The sequence below is a fragment of the Xenopus laevis genome, chromosome 1L (genome assembly GCF_017654675.1).
Source record: "Xenopus laevis strain J_2021 chromosome 1L, Xenopus_laevis_v10.1, whole genome shotgun sequence".
Classification (NCBI taxonomy): domain Eukaryota; kingdom Metazoa; phylum Chordata; class Amphibia; order Anura; family Pipidae; genus Xenopus; species Xenopus laevis.
Genome location: NC_054371.1, coordinates 101,608,736 through 101,629,135, shown reverse-complemented (window position 1 = coordinate 101,629,135; position 20,400 = coordinate 101,608,736). Strand labels below are relative to the sequence as shown.

General features: G+C 44.5%; 1 pseudogene; it reads left to right on the top strand.

Annotated features, from left to right (window-relative positions):
- Positions 1-3,498: 3,498 nt before the first annotated feature.
- LOC108719824 lies at positions 3,499-19,907 on the top strand (annotated as a pseudogene).
- Positions 19,908-20,400: the final 493 nt, after the last annotated feature.

Sequence of the window (20,400 nt, the reverse complement as noted above, 5' to 3'; positions counted from 1 at the left end):
TGCTCTGTGTGTGCTGTATCCAAGTCTGGACATTCCCCTCCTAAGGGGTTACTCCTACCACTACCCATTCCCTCCCGCCCATGGACTCATCTATCTATGGACTTCATTGTGGATCTCCCTAATTCCTCCGGTTACACAGTTATTTGGGTGGTGATTGATAGATTCAGCAAAGTGGCACATTTTACTCCTCTTCGGAAACTCCCCTCTGCTCCTGAACTTTCCTCACTGTTTATTAAACACATTTTTCGCCTCCGCGGTTTCCCTGCCGAAATTGTCTCTGACCGTGGATCGCAATTCATTTCCAAGTTTTGGAGGTCCCTGTGTAAAGCCCTTGGTGTTTCTCTTCAGTTTTCCTCTTCTTACCACCCACAGTCTAATGGAGCGGCAGAGAGGGTTAATCAGGCCCTTGAACAATTCCTCCGATGCCATGTATCTTTGTGCCAGGACGATTGGGCTGATCTACTTCCGTGGGCTGAATTCGCACATAATAATGCCTTACATGTTTCTTCTGGAAAATCTCCGTTTTTCTGTATGTATGGTCTTAATCCTTTGGCTTTTCCTCAGGACTTATTACTCACCAATGTCCCTGCCGCCAATGACCAAGCTGCCCACATGTCGGCCATCTGGCACGCCACTGTCGTTAATCTGGAGAAAAGTTCCTTGGTCCAGAAGAAATTCGCCGATCAGAGAAGAATTCCTTCCCCTCCGTATGCACCCGGTGACAAGGTTTGGCTGTCTACACGGAACATTCGTCTCAAAATCCCCTCTCCTAAACTTGGTCCCAAGTTTATTGGTCCCTTCTCCATCGCTGAGATCATCAATCCGGTGGCGGTCCGTTTACAACTTCCCCCGGAAATGCGGATTCCGAACGCCTTCCATGTCTCCTTGCTCAAACCTGCAGGTACTTCTTCTTCTTCTTCCTCCTCAGCTCCTGTCATGGTGGACGGTCATCAGGAATTTGAGGTGAAAAGAATCCTGGACTCCCGGGTTTCGAGGGGTATCCTACAATACCTCATTGAGTGGAAGGGGTTTGGCCCTGAGGAGTGTTCCTGGGTAAGAAGTTCGGATGTCCATGCTCCTCTCCTGGTCCGAAAATTTCATCGGCAGTTTCCTTCTAACCCAGGTGGTCCTGAGGCCCCCCCTAGGGAGGGGGGTACTGTAATGGAGTCCGAAATCGGTTTACAAAATGGTGGCCAAGATGGCGTCCAAGATGGCGGCTCCCTGGTTCCTCACGGACGCAGCCGGATGATGTCGACCTCTTCCCGCACTCTGATTGGTCGCCGGCGACGGAATGGACGTCGGCGTCAATAATTGGCGCCGGCGTCAGTCGCACATGTCAGTGCGTCGGTCGCTGACGCCAGCGCGTCCGCGCACACGTTATGATGCCAATGCGTCCAAATTGGCGCCAAATCTGGGACTATATTAAGGAGCTCTGGGAATTCACCTATGCCCAATTATAGGTTTTAGCTTGCTACTCCTGGGTGTGATCTTGTGAAAATCCTTGTTATCCGTGTACCGACCTTTGCCTGAATTCCTCGACCTTGAACCTCTTCTGCCTGGACTGATCTTGTTGCCTGTTTGACAATTCTTTCGTCTCATCCTTATCTGTACTGCGAACTTGGACATTGTTATTTCCTCCCTTGGTCCTCACTACCTCTGAGGCCTTTGGGCCTTACAATCCCACAGGAGAGCAGGAGATGTTGAGTTACTATTTTCCTCCCAATAATGCTCAGCTGAGGTCTGAATTTTTTCTACGACTTCCTCCTGTGAGAGCCATAAGGAGTTCAGTCTCCACCTTTTGAACCCCTGATGCGGGTACAGTTGCAACTTAATACGTAAGGGGGAGTGATCAGAAATGGATCTTGGTTCGTAATTGATGTCTACAATCTTAGCGGCCACTTCTGGTGAAACCAGGGCCATGTCGATAAGTGACAAGGTTCGATGGGTCCCTGAATGACATGAGTAGGACTGGGCAGAGGGGTTCCTAGCTCTCCAAATATCCAGCAATCCCATACTATCCACCCAGTTTTTAAATTTAGACGGTGTAGTGTCTATGGAGTTAAGTCTATCAAGGGACGGGATTAGGCAGCAATTAAAGTCACCTACCCAGCACTTGTACCCAAGTGTAAAGGTAAGGTAAAGAGAGGGGAGGGGAAGAAAAAACCCACAAAATATAACCCTAGCCCTCCCTGCCCACCCTGTAAACTGGGGTGGGCCTTGGCCCCAAACTGAAGTAAGCAAACATTTGCAAGGGACGATTGAACCATTGCAGTAGTAATTGCACTCAACTTAAACTTGTAAACATATCATATTACCCAATGCGCTCCGAGTCCCAACAGTGAACAGAGTCTCCAAATGTCCGAACCTGGGGTCCCCCAGGTGTAGTTGTTGGCTCTCCCGCTCCATGATGGGCAACAGTCTAGCAGGAGGGGAGCATGTGTGAGACATTCGAGCACTTGAAATAACCTGCATCTTGGGACAACTCACATTGCAGTAGGAAGGTGTTCAGGCTCTGCGTGGTGAAGCCGGTGCGCCTTGCCGTTCCAGCCAGTCCATGGCACTCTGGGGATTATCGAAGAAACGGGTGGTCTCACCATCAATCAGACGGAGTTTTGCGGGGAACACAGTTGAATAAGGAATTCCTTTGTCTCTTAGCTTCTTTCGGACTTCTGCAAATTTTGCCCTCTGACGCTGCACTTCAAGTGTATAGTCCGGAAAGAACAGTAGTTTAGCGTTCTCTATAGTAATGTCCCCTTTCACTCGCATTTGTTTAAGGATAGCGTCTCTGTCTCTGTAATTGAGAATTTTGGCTATCATAGTGCGTGGAGGTGCACCCGGAGGCGGAGGGCGCCCGGGGATTCTGTGAGCCCGCTCAATTAGGAAAAGAGGAGAAAGGTACCGTGCCTCAACATGTTGTTTGATCAGGGCCTCTAGGAAGAGTTCCGGGTTGCGCCCTTCTTGGCCTTCAGGTATACCCGTGATGCGGATATTATTCCGCCGCTGCCGGCCTTCCAAATCATCAGCCCTGGCTCTACACATCTTTAGCTGTTGTTGTAGATCACTGATGGAATGCGGAACATCTCTAGTAACATCCTCGATGTCGGAGATTCTCCTCTCCGCCTCCACGGTCCGCTCACGCACCTTCTGAAGATCTTGGTGTAGGAGCGCCAAATCAGTTTTAACCTCCTCGATCCTGGTATCGATTTTCACCTCCACCGCAGTCCTAGATTCACGGATCGCAAGGAGGACTTCTTGCAGTGTCGGTTCCGGATCAGACTGGTCCGCACACTGACCTGGTGGAGGTTGTGAAGATGGCGGGTCCGTTCTGTGGAGTCGGGCGCCATCTTGATTCTGTAGCCTGACATATTTGTCCATTTTAGACGCTGTTGTGTCGCTAGCTTTCTTGTGGCCCCCCATCTGCGGCAATACAGGTGGTGTTAGGTAGCCGATTATTCAATTTCGTGGCTGTGGAGCCCTCTGATCAGTCAGCACGGATCAATGACACCGGAGCTCAGCGGGAACACGTCTTACTACATTGGCGGTTAGGCCACGCCCCCGGTTTGGACATTTTTACATCCCAGGTGCACGACTTTACATTTATCAACATTAAATCTCATTTGCCACTTAGCTGCCCAGATTGCCAGTTTGTCAAGATCGTGTTGCAAGGATGCCACATCCTGGATGGAATTAATTGGGCTGGATAGTTTTGTGTCATCTGCAAACACTGATACATTACTTACAACACCCTCCCCTAAGTCATTAATGAACAAGTTAAATAAAATTGGACCCAATACCAAGCCCTGAGGGACTCTACTAAGAACCTTACTCCAAGTAGAGAATGTACATTAACAACCACCCTCTGTACCTGATCCTGTAGCCAGTTTCCTATCCATGTGCAAACAACTTCATTAAGCCCAACAGACCTTAGTTTAGAAAGCAGTCGTTTGTGGGGCACAGTATCAAATGCTTTGGCAAAATCCAAATAGATCACATCTACTGCCCCCCCACTGTCCAGCATCTTACTAACCTCATCATAAAATCAAATTTTTCTGACATGACCTATCCTTCATAAAGCCATGCTGATTGCTGCTCATAATGCCATTCACTAGGACAAAATTTTGAATGTGATCCCTTAACAAGCCTTCAAATAATTTGTCACAGATGTCAAGTTTACTGGCCTATAATTGCCAGGCTGAGATCATAATCCCTTTTTAAGTATTGGAATAACATCAGCTTTTCTCCAATCCATAGGCACCATACCAGATGAAAGTGAATCTGAGAAAATCAGAAATAGGGGCTGGTCTAAAACTGAACTAAGCATTCTTAGAACCCGGTGGTGTATGCCATCAGGCCCTGGAGCCTTGTTTACATGAATTTTTATTAAAGCATTATGAATCATATCCTGCCATTGACTAGATTGAGCTGAGCCATTAGTGCAGCTATAAAGTGAGCCTGGGAACTCAGACTCCTCTACTGTATACACTGAAGAAAAGAACTGATTTAACACATTTACCTTTTCTGTATCTGTTACAACCATACTGGTATCATTATTTAATCAAGCAACACTCTCAACCTGCATCTTTTTAATATTAATGTATTTAAAAAACTTTTTAGGATTAGTTTTCACGTCCACCGCAATTAACTCTTCATTTCCTTTCTTTGCCTTCCGGATTGCTGATTTACAACATTTATTACAGTGTTTATATTCATTAAATGCAGCTTCTGTCCCAACAGATTTGTAGTTTTTTTTTTCACAAATGTTTTTATTCGTTTTTCAATATGCATATAAGGAAAAAAAAAAAGAAACAGAAAGGAAAATAAAATAATGTAAACAGTCAAGTACAGATTGAAATGCAAAGATTTGTAGTTTTTAAATGCCTTTCTCTTCTTTCCTATTAACTTCTTTACTTCTGTATTAAGCCACATAGGATGATTCTTAGAGCTTCTACATTTACTCCTTAAGGGAATAAATTGAGAACAGTAATGATTTAATATCATTTTAAATGACAACCATTTCTGTTCTGTGTTTTTAGCTGAAAACTTAATGCCCCAATCAATGCTCTGTAGGGCACTAAAATTAGCTTTTCCAAAATTCATGGTTTTTATTGCCCCAGTATATATTTGTTTTTTCAACCAGACATTAAATGATATAACATTATGGTCACTATTACCCAGGGGTTCAATCACTTGCACATTTGCTATAAGTTCTGGGTCATTTGAGATCACTAGATCCAGAATAACATTTTTTCTGGTAGGCTCCGCAACAACCTGTGCCATAAAATTGTCATGCAACAAGCTTATAAACGTGTTCCTTTTAACTGATGTGGCAGTACTGTTGCTCCAGTAAATATCTTGATAATTAAAATTCCCCATTATCATTACTTTAACCAAACTAGCAGCCTTTTCTATTTGCATCAGGAGCTTCACCTCCTCCTCACTTACATTAGGGGGTCTATAGCACATGCCTACAATTAATTTGCTGGACTCTTTACAATTGGTGAAGAACACCACCCGTAAGACGTCTGCCCTCTCATTTTCTAACATAACCTCCTCCTTTATATAAGCTATTAAATCCTGCCTAACATATAGACATACCCCTCCTCCTTTTCTATTGCCTCTGTCCCTCCGAAACAAAGTATAGCCACTGATATTAACTGCCCAGTCATGCGACTCATTTAGCCATGTTTCGGCCACACCAATCACATCATATTTTCCTTCCAGCACCAGCACCTCCAGCTCCCCCATTTTACCAGTCAGACTCCTTGCATTTGCAAACATACATTTAATACTGGTACCATATTTAAGACATGTGGTCCTCCCTATCCTTAACAGTACCCCCAGCCAAATCTCCTCCCCCATTTTCCCTTTCTTTGCCCACTACCTCATCTGACCTGTCTTCCACTGAATCTTTTACTGAACCCCCCCACACCTAGTTTAAAATCTCCTCCAACCATCTAGCCATCTTCTCTCCCAAAACAGCTACACCATCATCATTGAGGTGCAGCCCATCCCTAGCAAAGAGCCTGTAGCTGACTGAGAAATCAGTCCAGTTCTCCAAAAACGCTCCTCCCTACACCATAGGGGTATATTTATTAAAGAGTGAAGTTATAGATAACCACAGTCCGCTAGAGTGAAATACCGCCTCTCTCCATTCATTTATATGGGATTTTTAAAGGCATAGTTATCAAAGGGTGAAAGTGAAAGTTCACCCTTTGATAAATACGCCTTTAAAAATCCCATAGAAATGCATGGAGATAGACGGTATTTCACTCAGCAGAATGTGGTCATCTCTAACTTCACTTTTTGATAACTATACCCCATTGGGTAAAGGTAATGCAGACAGCATATATACAGCAGGTCACTGGTTTGATTCCAGAATGTTTCACTAACAAAGTTTCAGTGGAATTGTTGCTAGCCCAATATTGAACAATCCTGTACTAAACAGGTATGCCAGTCTTGACATTACTTAGCGCTTACTTTCAGCCATTTCATGTGTCTGTCTCAAGTAATGCTCTGATGTTGCTGGTTAGTATATTATTATTGTTATAATTAATTTTGTATTAATATGTATTTATAAAATGCCATTGTATTCTGTGGTGCTATAGAATACATGTGTGTATATACTGAACATACAAAATTATATACAAATACAAACAATAACTGATAAAAGAGGTAAATTGGGCCCTGCCCAAACAAGCATACATACAAGGACTTCTTTCTTGTGGGGAAGTTTAATTTTTCAACTTTCCAGATTGAGTTTCTGTCTGAGTTTCCTGCTACTTCTTCGTGTAGGACTTTCACAGTCACCTGACACACAGTGAGGTAGTAGGATATCTCTGGGGACGCTGGGACACGAACAGTCAGTGTAAGGATGGCATGACTGAATTGTGAATTGTAAGAATGGAGCTCTATAAAATTTCCTTTCACCATTTGTTCCTATTTTAAACATTTGGTTTTACAGGTAATAACGTTATGATCTGTTTATAGTGCTCAGGTGTGCTCAGGGCTTTCCCATGTTGTGCATGCCAGAGAGACATATAATCTGCTGCTGCCATTGAGGAGGAGGAGGTAATTCTTAGGTGAAAATAGAAGGTGGCATATTAACTCTAGAATCTTAAAATGGAGTTATATAATATATCAAATTGCTAAAATGGATTAACAAAAAATAGCTGTATACATTACTCCAAGCTTCCTTCTTCAAGTCTTTCTTCTCTCAGTCCACACATTTTTACCACCAGATATACCAGAGCTTGGTTTTCTCTTTTGGGTTGGTATCATAGTCATCCCCAAAACCCAGCACTGCCATCCCTGCAGGACATAGAGGCACAGATAGATTATCAGCTCAAATTGCAGGGCACAGAGAACAGTTTCCAACAGTGGCGTAACTAGAGTTTGTGCCCCCCCCCCCGCAGAGAAACTTTCAGGCCCCACCCCAGCAAGGAGGGAATAGAAAGAAAGGAGATAATGTGAATTGAGAGAACCAAAGAAAAGAGCAGAGGAATAAAATGGGAGGGCATGAGACAAAGGTGCATAAAGTGAAGTGAAAAAATAGAAAATAATGAAGAAGCAGAGAGCAAGTAGAAACAGACAGCATTATAGATAACTGTGAGAACGTACGCATGCGTCCTGTTCGGCGCAGGCGCGGGCGCGTTAATGCGCGTCGTCGTCTGACGCGGGACGCTGGCAACGGTCGCGGGCGCGGAGGCGCCGGCGACGGTCGCGGGCGCAAGGACGTAGGCGGAAACGCCTGTGATGGACGTGCTGGCGTCAGTTCCGCGACGTCAGCGTAGGGACGCCAGTTTGGCGCCAAAGTATCTGTATTTAAACCCAAACCAGACTAAGATGCATTGCCTGGTTATTAGGTTGTTTGAACTGAAACCCTAGCGTCTTGAACTTTTGGATTCCTGATTATCGACCCTTGCCTGTACCCGGATTTGACTACTGCCGCCTGTCTCGACCTTCTTGCCTGTCTCATCTTTTACGAATCTTGCTGCCTGCTTTTGACCTCGGACCTCCTGACTACGACTTTGCCTAATCCCTTGTACTTCGCTTATCGTCTCACTGGCTACTCTCCACAACCCTGCTCCCTGTTCCACTCCAGGTGGGTAGCGGTTGTGTGAGGCGCTTGTGGGTTCATTATCTTCTGCTCCAGCTCCTTCTACGACTGGATTATACTGGTGAGTCCTGACAGTATAACCAGGCCAGATGGATCCAGCTGAAGGGGCGTCCCCGTTTGCTGTCCTGACTCAACAGCTGTCATTCCTCACGCAAGCTGTCCGGGAGCTGCAAAGTGGTTATACTCAGCTACAGGAGCACATTAGGACCCATCCACCAGCTGTTCTCCCTTCCACGGCCGCTGCAACGGAAGTTCAGGTGATCACTTCTGAAATTTCGGAACCTAAGGTGGCCTTTCCGGAAAAATTTGCTGGCGACCGAAAGATGTTTCGGAACTTCAGGAGCAATTGCAAACTGCTGTTTTCGCTCAAACCGCACACCTATCCTAATGAGCAGACCCGAGTCATCTCGTTTCTTACAGGAGAGCCACAGACGTGGGCCTTTCGTCTTATGGATCGTCACAGTCCTGTATTGGTCACAGTAGACTCCTTCTTCGATGCTATGGCAGTTCTTTTTGATGATCCTCACAGAGCCACTACTGCTGAAGCCTCCCTGCGTGCCCTGAAGCAAGGTAGCTGCCCAGCGGAAGACTACACCCTGGAATTCCGGCAATGGGCAGATGACACGGAATGGAACCCGGCAGCACTTAAAAATCAATATCGTTTCGGACTTTCTTCTGAATTAAAGAATGAATTAGCCCGTACTGGCATTCCTGACAGTTTGGAGGATCTCATCTCTCTTTCCATCCAGCTGGATCGGAGACTCAGAGAACGCAGAGAGGAAGAACAGGCAGAGAGAGCAGGCCTTCCACCTCAGTCGTGGATGTTACCAACCGATCCACCTCCTATTCGAATGCCTTCCACTTTTCCTCCAGCTGTCCCTCCGCCCATCTTCAGCGCAGCTCCAGAGCCTATGCAGATTGGAGCCATTAGATCTGCATTAACTCCAGAGGAACGGATCAGACGTCGCAGACTCAACCTCTGCCTTTATTGTGGACAAGCTGGCCATTTGCTTCGGGGTTGTCCGATCCGTCCAACGGGTAAGAGGTTGTTAGAAAGAGACTTTTCCGGTTGCCATGTTCCCGTGCCTCTCCTGACTGTCTCTTTATCTTTGCAGTGGGGAGACAAGCGGGTAGAGCTTCAAGCAATTCTTGATTCTGGGGCCAGCGGGTGTTTCTTGGATAATAAAGTGGCACTACAGTTCCAGATTCCACTCCAGTCTAAGAAGAACCCCATAGCCCTCCGTGTGGCAGATGGTTCTCTGATTACCTCAGGCCCTGTGGTGCAAGAGACTGTCTCACTTTTTGTTGTATTAAATAAAGGGCATGCTGAAGTCATGAACTTCGATGTGGTTTCCTCTCCTTTATTTCCCGTCATCCTGGGGTTACCATGGTTGCAGAAACACAACCCATCCATCAACTGGGCTACCGGTGAAGTGAACTTTCTTTCAAATTTTTGTTCCTCTCGATGTATTTCTTCTTCAAATAGAGTTTGTTCGTTATCTCCTGCCTCTGAAATTCATAATCTTCTTCCTCAAGCTTACTGGGAATTTACGGACGTTTTCAATAAAAAGGGGCGGACAAGTTACCTCCTCATCGTATTTACGACTGCCCTATTAACCTTCTTCCAGGGGCTCAGATTCCTTTTGGACGAGTTTATCCTTTATCCGAGTCTGAACTGTCGGAACTTCGTTCTTATTTAGATGAGAATCTGGCCAAAGGGTTCATTAGACAGTCTTCTTCTCCAGCAGGAGCCGGGATCTTCTTTGTCGAAAAGAAGGATCATTCATTAAGGCCGTGCATTGACTACCGGGACCTGAACAAGATTACTATCAAAAATCGTTACCCACTTCCTCTTATTCCTGAACTTTTTCAACGCTTGGCGGAAGCTAAGATCTTTTCTAAACTGGATCTCCGCGGCGCATACAATCTCGTCAGAATAAGAGAAGGCGATGAATGGAAGACGGCTTTTCGTACTCATTACGGGCATTTTGAATACCTGGTCATGCCCTTTGGTCTCTGCAACGCGCCTGCAACGTTTCAACATTTCGTTAATGATGTATTCAGAGACTTTCTTGATATATTCGTCATCATTTATTTGGATGATATCCTTGTTTTTTCTAATTCTTTGGAAGAACACAGATCACATTTAAAGGGGGTTTTGGCTCGTCTGCGCATTCATCAGCTTTATGCTAAGGTCGAGAAATGTGTCTTTGAACAAACATCTGTGGACTTTTTAGGTTTTTCCATTTCTCCTCAGGGATTTCAGATGGACTCCAAGAAGATCTCTGCAATTCTTGATTGGCCAATTCCATCTTCCAAAAAAGCGGTTCAACGTTTTATTGGTTTTGCAAATTTTTATAGAAAATTTATAAAGAATTTTTCCCAAGTCATTCTTCCGATTACTGAGTTGACTCGCAATAATCAAAAGTTTTGCTGGTCACCACAGGCTCAGGTGGCTTTTGAGAAACTGAAGGCACTCTTCACTTCAGGCCCAATTCTTCACCATCCAGACGTTTCCCTTCCTTTCATCTTGGAGGTTGACGCTTCAGAACTTACGGTGGGTGCTGTGTTGTCGCAAAGAAATGGAATTCAGGAGGATCTTCATCCTGTTGCTTTTTTTTCTCGTAAGTTGGCCAAGAGCGAATGTAATTATGATGTTGCCGACCGCGAATTACTTGCTATTAAGTTAGCACTTGAAGAGTGGAGGTATCTCCTTGAAGGGTCTAAACATCCTATTCTCATCTTCACGGATCATAGGAATCTGGAGTATTTACGTTCGGCCAAGTTGAGACCTAGACAAGCAAGGTGGGCTTTATTTTTCATGAGATTCAATTTTCATCTGACATATCGACCTGCATCTAAGAATGTTAAAGCAGATGCTTTATCCCGAATGTTTTCTTCTGAAGACGAGATTCCTTTGGCTCTTGAGACGATTTTAAACTCTAATAATTTCCTCCTGCTACAGTCTACCCTGGTAGATGGAATTAAAGACGCTTCCATAAATATCTCTGAACCATCATTAGTCTTCAAGGAGGGTCTTCTTCTTCATCAAGGTAAAATTTTTGTTCCTGAACAAATGCGTTTAGAGGTCCTTAAGAGTGTACATGATTCCAAATTGGCGGGTCATCCAGGTATCAAGAAAACCATTATCTTGGCTAAGAGATTATTTTGGTGGCCTGGGATGACTAAAGATTGTTTTAAATTTGTTGCATCTTGTGAAATTTGCTCTAGATCCAAGGACTCTCATTCTCGGCCTATTGGTCTTTTGCAACCTCTGCCTGTGCCTTCCCGTCCATGGGGATCAGTTTCTTTGGACTTTATTTCCGATTTGCCATTGTCCTTTGATTGTTCCACCATTGTTGTTTTTGTGGATCGTTTAACCAAGATGGCACATTTTAAGTCTTTACCTAGACTCCCTTCTGCCTCTGAGACTGCTGATACCTTCATTAAGGAAGTAGTAAGACTTCATGGTCTTCCGGATGAGGTGGTGTCGGATCGGGGGCCGCAATTCACATCACAGTTTTGGAGATCGTTGTGTGGAGCACTCAAGATTTCGGTGTCCCTTTCTTCTGCCTTTCACCCTCAGTCCAATGGCCAGACCGAACGAACTAACCAGACTCTCGAGCAATATCTGAGATGTTATTCTTCATACCTCCAAGATGACTGGGTGAATCTTCTTCCTCTAGCAGAGTTTGCTTATAATAATTCCCACCATTCTTCAATCAATCAGTCCCCTTTCTTCGCAAACTATGGTCTTCATCCAGTAACTTTTCCCTCTGCCATTGTTTCTGACATTTTAGTTCCTGCTGTCAAGGACCGATTAACTTTCTTATCCAATAATTTTCAAAAACTTCAGGAAAACATGATGAGGGCCCAACAAAATTTCAAGATTTATGCCGATCGGAGATGGAGAGGTGACCCAGAGTTTAAGGTGGGTGACTGTGTTTGGTTGTCAACTGTTAACCTTAAGCTTTCTTGTCCCAGTAGGAAGTTGGGTCAACGTTTTTTGGGTCCCTTTCCTATTATTCGTCAAGTCAATCCTGTGGCTTTCCAGCTTAAACTTCCAGCGTCCTGGCACATCCATCCAGTGTTTCATGCTGCTCTTCTGAAACCGGCCTCAACGTTCCGATTTCCTGGGCGTTCGGCTCCTCCTCCGCTACCTGTGGTGGTCAACGGTCAACAGGAATTTGAGGTTGAAGAGATCCTGGATTCCAGGTTAAGAGGCAAGCGGCTCCTGTACCTGGTAAGATGGAAGGGTTACGGTCCGGAAGAGAATTCCTGGGAACCAGCGTCTAACATCCATGCTCCGGAGTTGCTGGAGAAATTCCATGGAACTTACCCTGGTAAGCCTTCTGGTGGTCGCGTCCTGAGGCCGCTCCTTGATGGGGGGCAATGTGAGAACGTACGCATGCGTCCTGTTCGGCGCAGGCGCGTTAATGCGCGTCGGCGTCTGACGCGGGACGCTGGCGACGGTCGCGGGCGCGGAGGCACCGGCAACGGTCGCGGGCGCAAGGACGTAGGCGGAAACGCCTGTGATGGACGTGCTGGCGTCAGTTCCGCGACGTCAGCGTAGGGACGCCAGTTTGGCACCAAAATATCTGTATTTAAACCCAAACCAGACTAAGATGCATTGCCTGGTTATTAGGTTGTTTGAACTGAAACCCTAGCGTCTTGAACTTTTGGATTCCTGATTATCGACCCTTGCCTGTACCCGGATTTGATTACTGCCGCCTGTCTCGACCTTCTTGCCTGTCTCATCGTTTACGAATCTTGCTGCCTGCCTTTTGACCTCGGACCTCCTGACTACGACTTTGCCTAATCCCTTGTACTTCGCTTATCGTCTCACTGGCTACTCTCCACAACCCTGCTCCCTGTTCCACTCCAGGTGGGTAGCGGTTGTGTGAGGCGCTTGTGGGTTCATTATCTTCTGCTCCAGCTCCTTCTACGACTGGATTATACTGGTGAGTCCTGACAGATAACATTTAGAAGATAAATGACAAAAGGCAGGATGGCACAGTGGCAATTACATTTATAATACCCCCCAGAAAACATAGCAGTATGGCACAGAGTCACAAATGATACCAACTGAACAGTTATTGTTATGTACAACAGCCTCAGCACCTGCTATCCCACATCCACAGTCCCTTCCCAGAAACTATTATTCCACTGCTACTACAGGCACCTCTCTCTACTATACCTGCTATCCAACAACCACACTCCCTTCCCAGAGACTATTATCCCACTGTTACTATAGGCACCATCTCTCCCTACTATACCTGCTATCCCACAGTCACACTCCCTTCCCAGAAACTATTATTCCACTGCTACTACAGGCACCTCTCTCTACTATACCTGCTATCCCATAACCACACTCCCTTCCCAGAGACTATTATCCCACTGTTACTATAGGCACCATCTCTCCCTACTATACCTGCTATCCCACAGTCACACTCCCTTCCCAGAGACTATTATCCCACTGTTACTATAGGCACCATCTCTCCCTACTATACCTGCTATCCCACAACCACACTCCCTTCCCAGAGACTATTATCCCACTGTTACTATAAGCACCATCTCTCCCTACTATACATGCTATCCCACAATCACACTCCCTTCCCAGAGACTATAATCTCACTGTTACTATAGGCACCATCTCTCCCTACTATACCTGCTATCCCACAGTCAAACTCCCTTCCCAGAGACTATTGCCCCACTGTTACTATAGGCACCATCTCTCTCTACTGTACCTGCTATCCCACAGTCAAACCCCTTCCCAGAGACTATTGCCCCACTATTACTATAGGCACCATCTCTCCCTACAATAGCTGTTATCCTACAGTCACAGTCCCTTCCCAGAAACTATTATTCCGCTGTTACTATAGGAACCATCTCTCGCTACTATACCTGCTATACAACAGCCACACTCCCTTCCCAGAAACTATTATCCCACTGTTATTATAGGCACCCTCTCTCCCTTCTATACTTGCTATCCCACAGTTACACTCCCTTCCCAGAGACTATTAACCTTCAATGTTACTGCATGGAGTAATAGCTGCTATCTACCGTATATACCCGAGTATAAGCCGAGTTTTTCAGCATCCAAAATGTGCTGAAAAAGTCTACCTCGGCTTATACTCGGGTCAGCGGTACCCGACCCGAGTAGCTGAGATTGCAGTCACTTTTAATCATTCCTATACCAACCGTCCACTTGGGGAGAGACTGCAATATCCCACAATGCCCTCTGTTGGTTATATGAAAGAATAACAGTGCGCCCTCTGTTGGTTATATGAAAGAATAACAGTGACTGCAATATCACACAGCGCCATCTGTTGGTTATATGAAAGAATAACAGTGACTGCAATATCACACAGTGCCATCTGTTGGTTGTATGAAAGAATAACAGTGCGCCCTCTGTTGGTTATATGAAAGATTAACAGTGACTGCAATATCACACAGCGCCATCTGTTGGTTGTATGAAAGAATAACAGTGCGCCCTCTGTTGGTTATATTAAAGAATAACAGTGACTGCAATATCACACAGCGCCCTCTGTTGGTTATATGAAAGAATAACAGTGCGCCCTCTGTTGGTTATATGAAAGATTAACAGTGACTGCAATATCATACAGCATCCTCTGTTGGTTATATGAAAGAAGAACAGTGACTGCAATATCACACAGCGCCCTCTGTTGGTTATACGAAAGATTAACAGTGATGGCAATATCAAACAGCACCCTCTGCACATGGTAGTGGGACAGTGGGACAATGCACACAGTAATCCGTTTGGCAATTCTCTGTCACCATCAACTTTGCAAAGAAGTCCGGTTGATCGCTGGGGGGGGTCGCTTTGGCAGAATGTGCGCTGCTGGGAGACAGGGCTGTAGTTGTGTCTAGGCTTATACTAGAGTCAATACGTTTTCCCAGTTTTCGTAGGTAAAATTAGGTACCTCGGCTTATACTCGGGTCGGCTTATACTCGAGTATATACGGTATCTCAGAAATTTTATCCAGGAGGAGCCATTATCTCCACTGCTATTATTATGCTATTATAACCTCTGCGTATTTGCTGCTCTTTCGCTCTTATACCTCATTAGGAAATATGCCACTTGTCCTACCTATAACTTCACCTCAGAGGGGCCTTAGGACAGTCTAAGTTAATATGGACTCAGTAAAGACCCTAAAATTGTCATGGGAAAGTCTAGCAGAGAAAACTGCAGGCTTCAGTTAGGGACTTTTTCCTTGGCCTTTTCACCCCCAGTAACTCTCCCTGAACAAAGTGTGGCACATTCCACCCCAGCTGGCTCTCATGTGCCCGGGGCACACCATGCCAGTAGCTTGCTATTAATCCTTCACCTAGGCCCCTCAAGGGCCCAAATAGCTTGTTCCAGTAGCGCTCATCACTCACCCTCCATCCCGGCCAGTGGTCACACCCCAGGGAGTAACTATTTAAAATGAAATTAAATCATTACTGTTCTCAATTTATTCCCTTAAAGAGTAAATGTAGATATTATGTTCTGGACCCTGTAGTAGTACAGAAAACGTTCACTCAGTAGCTGGGAGTAGAACACACTTTACTAGGGAGGAAAGCATGGCTGAACTGCCAACAAGTTAGGAGAAAAAAGAGATAGATAGTCAGATACTTGGGAAACAATAATCAGCAGAGCAGAGTGACACTTCTCAGTTTAACATGTAACAGCACCATCTACTGGCATTACATTAACAGTCAATACATAACACCCCTCCCCTCCTAGATAACATAATCCTCTAGGTGGAGGGGCCTTTGAATGACCCTTCTGGGCCCTCCATTGGGACACTGATAACCTCTCCTTGTGGATTGGTCTCAGTATATGCTGTTAACCCCTCAGGTACATCTACTGTCTGTTCAGCTGCAGGAATCTCTTCTTCTGGAAAAGCTAGAGGAGTTAAGTCACCTTGCAATCCAAACTGGCCATGGTTACCCTCTGTGTCAGGACAAACATTGTCCCCTAGTGGCTTCAACAATGACTGCTGGTATCCATTTTGGTCCCAGTGCATAATTTCTGGCATACACACTATTGCCTACTTCAAACATCCTCACTGTGGAGGTCTGTGCATTTGTATGGAATTTATGTTCCTGTTTATTTTGTACATCAGAAGCCAAGTCGGGATGCAGTCTGTCTAAACAGGTTTTAAGCCGTCGGTTCATCAAAAGTTCTGCAGGACTGCAGCCAGTGCTAGCAGAAGGGGTTATGTGCTGCTGCAACAAAAACTTTGCCAGTCTATAATTCCAGTCACCATCAATTATCCTTTTTAATGCATCCTTTGTAGTCTGGACCATGCGTTCAGCTTGTCCATTTGAGGATTGATGGAATGGTGCTGTTGTAACATGACGAATAAGGTTACTTTCCATAAATGCTCTGAAGTCTGATGATGTAAACTGTGCTCCATTATCGGATACAATAGTGTCTGGGAGTCCATGGGTGGCAAACAACTTCTGCAACACTTGAATGACTGCATGGGTGGTTGCAGATGCCACTGGAACAACTTCCAACCATTTGGAAAAGGAATCAACCACAAGGAAGAATGTCTGACCTTGAAAAGGCCCTGCAAAATCGATATGAAAGCCCTTATTTTGAGATTTTCTCAGATTCACTTACATCTGGTATGGTGCCTATGGATGGAGAAAAGCTGATGTTATTACAATATTAAAAAGGGATTACGATCTCAGCCTGGCATTATAGGCCAATAAGCTTGACATATGTGGTGGAAAAATTATTTGAAGGCTTGTTAAGGGATCACATTCAAAATTTTGTCTTAGTGAATGGCATTATGAGCAGCAATCAGCATGGCTTTATGAAGGATAGGTCATGTCAGACAAATTTGATTGCTTTTTATGATGATGTAGGGAAGATGCTGGACAGTGAGGGGGGCAGTAGATGTGATCTATTTGGATTTTGCCAAAGCGTTTGATACTGTGCCCCACAAACCACTGCTTTCTAAACTAAGGTCTGTTGGGCTTAATGAAGTTGTTTGCACATGGATAGGAAACTGGCTACAGGATCGGGTACAGAGGGTGGTTGTTAATGGCACATTCTCTACTTGGAGTAAGGTTCTTAGTGGGGTCCCCCAGGGCTCGGTATTAGGTCCACTTTTATTTAACTTGTTCATTAATGACTTAGGGGAGGGTGTCGTAAGTAATGTATCAGTGTTTGCAGATGACACAAAACTATCCAGCCTAATTAATTCCATCCAGGATGTGGCATCCTTGCAACACAATCTTGACAAGTGGCAAATGAGATTCAATGTTGATAAATGTAAAGTCATGCACCTGGGATATAAAAATATCCAAGCCACTTATACCCTTAATGGGACTGCACTAGGCAAATCCATTATGGAAAAGGACTTTGGAGTCCTTGTAGATGATAAACTTGGCTGTAGCAAGCAATGCCAGTCAGCAGCATCAAGGGCAAATAAGGTCTTGAGCTGTATTAAAAGGGGTATATAGTCACGGGAGGAGGGGGGCATTCTTCTACTGTATAGAGCACTTGTAAGGCCCCATCTAGAATATACCATACAGTTTTGGTCTCCATCACTCAAACAGGACATTAATGACATTTTTGTATTAGAGAGGGTACAGAGAAGGGCAACTAAGCTGGTGAAAGCTATGGAAAATCTTAGCTATGAGGAAAGACTGTCCAAATTGGGAATGTTCACGCTGGAGAAGAGGCGCTTAAGGGGTGATATGATAACTATGTATAAATATATAAGGGGATCATATAATAATCTCTCTTTACCTTTATTTACCAGTAGGTCTTTCCAGCTGACACAAGGTCACCCATTCCGATTAGAAGAGGTTCCGCCTAAATATTCGTAACTGGTTTTTTACAGTGAGAGCTGTGAAGATGTGGAATTCTCTCCCTGAATCAGTTGTACAGGCTGAACTGGTCCGTAGGAACTGGGGCCTCGCTGTGCAGTCTCAGCTAAACAGCGTCTGTGACCCCCTACCTATAAGCGGGCATGTGTGTAGAGTGCCAGGGATCATGAGGAACAATATTATGGGGTAGGCAGGTGGCAACAGGGGACTAGTCCCCGGCAGGAGCAGGGCCAGGCAGCACACAGCGCGGTATATTATATATATATAATGAGGAGGAGCTGCAGGTTTTGGGGGGCAAGGAGTAGACACTAAGTGACACCCCTGTTATCCAGGGCACTGTTTGTATCCTGGGCTGAGCTACAAGTGTGTCGTGCGAGCTGCTAGCAGGGCACTGTGCAGTGGTGTAAATAAGTCACCTGATGACTCTACAATGCGGGGGTGGCCCCCGGGGCCCTTCAGGACTGGGGCCCCCCGCATTGCAGGGGCCTTAATTATGCCACTGGTTTCCAGCCCTGTATTGATGTGATCTGTGGTGAGTTATATTTTACAATTTCCCCACACTGCAATAAAATTGGGCTATGATGAACATGTTTTGAAATTTCATTTGCACAAATTGTACTTACTTCCAACTGAATGAAGGAGCTGAATCCTCTATATGTCCCTTCTGGGTCATGCCTCCTGCAGAAGTAAGATGTATACAGTATAAAGGGGTAAGATATTGTTGGGAAATAGTGCAAGATACAGTGCTTTTCCATCACTTTCTCCAAAAAAATGTTTTCAAATTTAATTTTTGTTTTTTTGTTATTACAAATCAATAACCAAAAATAAATTATACAGCGAACCCGACATTTTCGGGTGACAGGTATAAAGGAGAAAATTCCTTTTATACAAAGCAATATAGTTTAAACATTTTGTATCAATACAAGAGCATGCCTGTTTACATTTGTGTCAGCTGAAATATACAATAAGCTAATGAACTGTTTACCCAATAAATCATGCATACTGTTGTTTCTTGATGGGGGCGATTGGGGGGAGGGTCAGGCATAAATAAAAAAGAGGAGGGTTACTTATTGCTCTTGTTCGTTTTGAATCAACAGAGCGCAAAGATGCTCAGATAACCATGGAGTCCATATCTTCCCAAATTTTTTTGGACAGCCCCAGTTAGCTGGTATAGAGGGACTGAGTTGTTAACTAATTCTATCCACTTTCTCTTTTTTAGGAGGTTGTTCGGATTTCCATTTAAGTGCTATCAGTCTTTTTGCTTGGATAAGAAGGAAACATATTAGTGTCCTTCCTGTAGTAGTTGGGGCTGTGTCTTCAGTTTGATTCAGGATAAGAAGGGTTAAATCAATTCGAATAATGGAACTAATTTCCTGCGTGATTTTACCCCAGAAATTTTGTATTGGTGCACATTGCCACACCATGTGTATAAAGTCAGCAGGGGAGTGTTGACATTAATGACAAGTGTCTGGTATAGAGGGTTTAATTAAGTGTAATCTATGAGGAGTTAAATAGGTTATGTGGAGGTATCTGCACTGTATAATTTTGTCCTTTGAGTTAATTAAGGCTGAGTTATAAGATTCCAAGATTTCCTTCCACTTAGTTGGGGAATGTCTTTTTTTCCATTTCTCATAAAGTTTATCTAAAATAGGCTATCCGGGGTTGTTAAAGAGAGTGTAGAATTGGGAGACTGGTTTTAATAGTCTAGGTTCAAATATCAACTCCTCCACACTTTCTCAGAACTTACAGCATTGCCCAAGTGAGTATGGAATCCCAATGGATGTTGAAGTTACATACTGTATACACAGGACAGTATGTAACAGTAATATTTTTTTTACACATGTGCACAGGCACAATTTAACCCACTGTAGTCTTATTTAACATTTTAATTATGTCTCCTTACTTGGGCTGCTGCTAAGTCTTCTGCAATACCATCTTTTGTAGTAAGGGTGATGCTAGGATTGCCAACCTTCCTGGTTTTATCAAAGTCTGTTGGGGTTATTCTTCTTTGAAAATGATATGCTGAGTTGGCTGTTTTATACTGCATAATGCACAGTAATTTATATAGATATAGGGTGTGTTATTCATAATAACCGACTGTGTTTTTTTGTGCGGTGTCTTCAAGGAGCTCTCTACCTCTGCTCTATTTTAATATGCGCAATGTCCCACACCAGTTTATTCCCCTTTCATTCCCCTGTGATTTTCAATTTTATTCTTGTGTCTCACTGTAGTCTCTTTGTAGCTGTGTTATAGCTGCGTTGTTGTCCTCCTTTGATATGCCTCACTTCTAAGTCATCCTTACCAAATATCTTATATTGCTGCAGGTTGCTGCAGTGGAGGAAGGTGCAGAAGGAGCACCACCAAAGATGAACAGAGAGTAGGAGAGGGTTGAAGGGGCAGAGGGAGTGATACAGATACAGATAGGAGATTGATGT